General features: G+C 39.3%; 1 long non-coding RNA gene across 1 annotated transcript in view; it reads right to left on the minus strand.

Annotated features, from left to right (window-relative positions):
* Window positions 1–3,437, minus strand: part of LOC141517127 (uncharacterized) — a 119,198-nt gene extending 115,761 nt beyond the window's left edge. The window contains exon 1 of the long non-coding RNA XR_012476800.1: window positions 3,344–3,437. This is a non-coding gene — a long non-coding RNA (uncharacterized LOC141517127). The remainder of the gene's footprint in view (window positions 1–3,343) is intronic.
* Window positions 3,438–6,000: the final 2,563 nt, after the last annotated feature.

Genomic DNA, 6,000 nt, shown 5'->3' on the forward strand with positions numbered 1-6,000 from the left:
CAAATTGTCACCTCCTATGCCTCTTGTCTTGCTCCTCTCTAATTAGTTCTTGTTCTCTCTCTCTCTCTCTCTCTCTCTCTCTCTCTCTCTCTCTCTCTCTCTCTCTCTCTCTCTCTCTCTCTCTCCCCCCACCATTTTCTTTCTACTTTTGACTCTCCCTCTCTCCATGCCTGTCTCTCTTTGTCTGTCTCTAGTTGTCTTTCTGTCTCTGTCTGTCTCTCTCCCTGCCTGTCTCTGTCTTTTTCTATCTTTCTCATCTCTCTTTCCCTTCTCCCCTACCCAATTATATGTAAATGCCATAAACTCCTAGTACAATGTAAACTCTCAGAGCTCTAGAATCTGTTACCTTGGTTTTCTCTTTATAAAGCCAACCCCTATAATTTTGCTTTCAATCAATCAATTAATCCACAAACATTTATTAAATGTCTCCTATGTGTCTGGCATATAAAATCCTGACCTGCGGTTTCACTAGTTTAGTTTTATACACAAAGAAAGTCTCCATGAACCATCCTGTAACTTACAGTTTTAAAGAGTCTCCTGGGGTGCTGAAGGGTAGGATACTTGCCCAGGGTAACTCAGTACATTTCAGAAGCTGAAACTTGTTTTCTAGTTCCTACCTTCATTGAAATTTTACAGATGAGGAGACAAGGTTAGAGACCTGCTGTGATTCACCTAGTCAGGATTCTTAACCACTTTCCCTGACTCCAGGTCCATTGTTGTTTCTGTCTCCACTTCTTCATTGCTCTCCCCCTTTTTGAGGTTCACTACCCTTATCCTGGAGGCTGTGACTACTACAGATCCTGGAGGAAGGCAGTCAGCTGTACCATGTGCCGAATTCAGTCCCTGTTCTGCCCAGCTCTTCCCTGGGGTTTATTTGGCTCACGTCTCCAGGGCTGCTGATAATTTGTTAATTAACTACCAGACACACTCTGAGATGGAGCATGGAGAATACTGTCTGAATTCTCTGATAAACCCAACTACACTTCAAGACCAACTCCTTTTGTTTTCAGTCATTCTGACACCAGGAGCCAGTGATAAGAGTGATTGGTATGTTAATGATGCTTTCAGAGTGAGGCTTAAATAAAATAGCCAGCAAAGTCCAACTGGGACTTTTTCAGGTGCTACTTGCTTTATGTAAGTGGGTCACTATTTTTAGCAGCAACCTCCAATCAGAGACTTTGGAAAGAAATGACATAAATTTTTGGCACTGTTAACCTGGGAGGTATGGTTTTTCTACTGTAGGACTGACCCTTAGATGTTGTTCTCCTAAAAGGTCTTCCTTCTGAACCTCAGAATTCTATTTTGGAAAAAAATACTCTCCTAATGTTGTGACAATTCTGCTTGGATGGAAGATCACAGTATGCAGGTGGTAAGAGCCCTGGTCCAAAGGGACAAAGGGATGCTGCTGATAGGTATGGAGCTATGAGTGAATCTCCTGGGAATCTAACCAGACTGAATGAACAACTTTTTGATAATTACACAGATCAGATCTTGGGCTGACTAACAGAAGTATTCCAGAAAAATTTCAGGTGAGTGCTTTGGATGGTACTATACCTGAAGCTAGGAGTATGAACTAAATAATCTTTAGTCAGTTCAATTCACTTTCTCAGATTCTAGACAAACCCTATGTTCATAGAGTCATAAACAAAGATCTGGAAGGGCTCTTAAAGATCCTGTCATCTAAATCCCTAATTTTGCAAGTGAAAAAATTAAGGTTCAGAAAAATAAACTTATTTGTTCAAGGTCACATTGGTAGAAAGGAGCAGAGTGAGGATTTGAAATCAAAGCCCCTGATTCCAAAACCATCATTTTTCTCACTGTGCTCTTATTGTACTTTTAGGTCATTAAAGAATTAGTTGAAATATTAAGATCACACTATTTACAAGACCCTCGTACAGACAATGGAGGAGATATCATGGAAAGAAACTTGTGGGTCTTATTTAAGACCTGATGCTTATTAGTTCTACAACCTTAGGAAGTGATTTACTTTCTCTTAGGCTCATTGTAATAGAAGATGGTGATACTGCCTGCGATATCTATACCACATGGTTACTGTGAGGATGAAGCTTTGTATATCTCAACTGTTGCATCACTGGGAATGATTACCATTGTTATTATTAGGAGTAGTAGTAATAATAATATTACAAGGAAAAATAAAACTTGCCCCCAGTGAACTCACCAACTTACCAATAGGGAAGGTTTTTGTTGTTGTTGTTATTGTTATCATCTCCAGGTCTTCATGACTCCATTTGGAGTTTTCATAGTAAAGGTATTGGAGTGTTTTGCCCTTTCCTTCTCCAGTTCAATCTTCAGATGAGGAAGAAACTGAGCCAAGATAGCTAAGTGACTTGCATAGGATCACATAGTAAGTGTCTAAAGGGCAGGACAGCTAGGTGGTGCGGAGGGTAGAGCGTTGACCTTGGAGTCAAAAGGATGGGAGTTCAAATCCAGTCTCAGACCCTTGCCACTAATTGGCTATGTGACCTTGGGCAAGTCATTTAATCCTTGCTTCCAGGGTCATCTCCAGTTGTCCTGATTCATATCTGGCCACTGAACTCAGGTGACTTTGGAGGAGAAAGTGAGGCTGGTGACTTAGCAAAGCCCCACTCCCCAATCTAATTTATGTGCTTCTCATGGCATCACCTCCCTGATGTCATGGTCTTCTTTGAGAATGAAGGACAAACAACAACTTCAGGCTAATCACTGCAACATCTAGCTGCCCCAAGTTAAATGTAATAGCAGCCAAACTGTTCTGCTGTTGTGTTCCTTTTCCTGCTGCAATCTTAAGTGTTTCACTGGTCTTTTTTTCTTTCTTTTCATCACCAAACAGCCCCTCCCCCCAAACAATTCTTTTGTAACTCAGTAAGTACAGCCAAAACAAATCAACATGTTTCTTTTTTTGGAATCATTTTTAAGTGCCAAAGACTTCAGTGATTTCTTTTCCCTGTCTTCAGTAGCTGAGGCTGAAGAAGAGGTAGGAATAGTCATCTAGGACTAATGGCTGTGGGGGCCAGGTTGGAAGCAGAGTCTAAAGTGCTGCTCTTCTAGGGCCTCTTGGGCTCATGATCTTGGGTGATCACCATCAAGGAGGTGGATTTGGTGGTAAAGATCTGATTCACTTAGAAGTGAATCACTTCTAATCACTTTTCATAACTCTGTCAGACAACTTGTCTCTTCAACTATGCTGGCTAGCTTACCCTGTGGATGGAAAGGAAGAACAGATAATGTACCTAAACATTGCCTTCACTGAAGGTGAGGGAGGGTAAGTCTATTGATTAATCAATTAATTCATCAGTTTGAATTTAATAAATGCCTATTATATGCCAGGAACTGGGTTACATACCCATGCAGATTCAGATGACCCCCAAACTGGAAGAGATCACTTCTGGTGAAACAGAATCTGGATCCCAAAAGATTTTGCGAGTTGAGAATGTTGAATCAGATCTAATAAGATAAATGAAATTGAAATAAATATTAACAATGTACATAGGTTCAAAAATCAACCTACTTATATAGATTCAGAGGCTTTAGAGGTCATTTAGTTCAACTTCCCCATTTTATGGTTATGGTAACTAAGCGCAGAGAAGTTCAATGACTTTCCCAAGGTCCCCCAAAAAACAAATAATAAAAGCTGGATTTGAACCCTCTGATTCCAAATCCCATTAACACTACAAGATGTGACATCTGAAAAGAAAAAAAATTCTTGTTTTTTTTTAAAAAATAGATTATAAACTTGATAAATCAATAGTGTTATTTAACAACTTAAAAAACATATAATCTTTGTTCTTTGTTCTTGAAGAGGACCATGACATCAGGGAGGTGATGCCATGACATGCAAGTGAATTGGATTTAAATAATCAAGTAATTGGCTTTAAGTTGTTGCAAAGTCATCAACTTCACTTTCTTCTCCAGAGCTATTTGGGTTCATGGCCAGCTATGGATAAGAATGATTGGAGATGCTCCTGAATGCAGTGAGAGACCTTGGATGTTTTAAGCTAAGGTCTTTAACAATTATGATCTTAGATTGCATTGAGAATGGCATCCTCCCAGGAATGAGGATGTATAAGTTCTACTGTACTCTGCCCTGGTTCAATCACATCTGAAGCATTATGTTCAGTTCTGGGTACCACATTTAAGGATAGACATTATTGATAAGCTGGAAAATATCCAGACAAAGGAAACCAGGATGATGAGAGATTTTCCTTTTTAATACCACATGAGGATTCACTTGAAAAAACTTTGGACAGTGAGTTTGAATGACAGAAGACATAGGGGAACCTGATGGCTGTCTTCAAGCATTTGAAGAAAAGTGAAAGAGCAATCAGACTTATTCTGTTTAATTCTGAAGAGTGGAACTAAGAGCAGTGAGTTAAACCTGAGAAGGGGCAACTTTAGGAAAAACTTTCAACAATTCAGGTTGTCCAAAAGGTAGAACAGACTGCTTCTGAAGGTCAAATGTTCCTCCATCTTAGAGCTCTTCAAGCTGGGATGACCACTTGTTGAGGATGCTATAGAAGGCTTTCTAATTCAGATATGGATTGATCTCTTCCGTGATAGAAATCATGAAGTGATACTAATACTCAAATCACAATTCCTCCTCCCCAAATAAACTGAGGGCTCTAAGGAAGTCCTCTGAATAGGAGAGGAAGTCATTTATAATTCTTTAGGAGTTTGTAGGAGATTGAATTTATTCATGTTTCTAGTACACAATTTGTTCCCTCATTCAGAAATTTTCTGTACTGACTTTCAGACCTGGTGTAAAAGAAGTGTTTTCAAGGAATCACCACAAACACGCAACACTGAACATGAGTCAAGAAGGGGATTGAGTGGTATATTCGATAAACTACAATCTCCAAGGATCAAAATTGCATGTTATCCAAATGCAATTTGGAGACACATGGTATCTGGAGCATATTAGATGATGAATTGCCTTACAAAGAAGTGTAGAAGATATCATCAAAGAGATGAATAACCTGAGGAGGAAATGGAACAGATATGTACCAAGAGCAAAGGATAACAAATGGAAAGCCCAGGTACTACATTATTTATTTATATTTATATTTATATAATGCCAAGAGAGTAAAAAGTCTCCAGATCATTGAGTGGGCCTTCCCATGGAGAATTGACAGGATTTGAATGAGAGTTTTCAAAAGATGAGAAAGCATGGAGAGCTAATTATATATACCATTGGTAGCAGTACTCCCAAATCAATGAGACCATCAATCCATGAAAGTATTCTAATCTAACCTCTAATAGTTATGCTGTATCTTCAGAAACGACAGAAATAAAAAGGAAGTTGGAAAAAATGAAAGTGAAGTGGGAGGAATGTGACATTTTTTTAAAGGTTTTTGCAAGGCAAATGAAGTTAAGTGGCTTGCCCAAGGCCACTCAGCTAGGTAATTATTAAGGCCAGGTATTCTTGACTCCAGGGCCTGTGCTCTATCCACTGTGCCATCTAGCCACCCCAACGAATCTCATATTAAAGAACTTAAATTTTCATTTAAAATGTACATTCATGAAAATGGTCCGCTTACTCCCGTTGGGTCATTCCTGGCTAAATCAGTTTCTTTGCTTATTTCCATGGTGACTTCAGTCTTGGCCTCTGAATCAGAGTACTTCCCTTTGATACTATCTGCCATTTGTCTTAGAGCTAGCGGCAAGCAGCCTGGAGGGCATCACATTGGCATGCAGGTTGTGTGGCTAGAGAGCTGGTCTGTTGTCAGCTGTCTTTGGGTTCCCACAGGTAATCCAAGGAAGCTCAGAATCTTTGTAGTCTGTAAACATTCGCCTTCCACTTTCAGATGCTTTTGTGAAAGTGAGGTATAAACATCAGAGTACTTTGTACATGTAATGGAGTATTATTATTAGCATTATTACTGAAAGATGTTTCCTACCCATCTCACAAGCTATTTATGAAGATAATATGCTTTACAAGCCTAATTGGTGTTGTTACTACTGCTGCTGCTATAAATGCTGTTATTGTCTCCCAAGTTGAAATTT

The sequence above is a fragment of the Macrotis lagotis genome, chromosome 1 (assembly GCF_037893015.1).
Source record: "Macrotis lagotis isolate mMagLag1 chromosome 1, bilby.v1.9.chrom.fasta, whole genome shotgun sequence".
Lineage (NCBI taxonomy): Eukaryota > Metazoa > Chordata > Mammalia > Peramelemorphia > Peramelidae > Macrotis > Macrotis lagotis.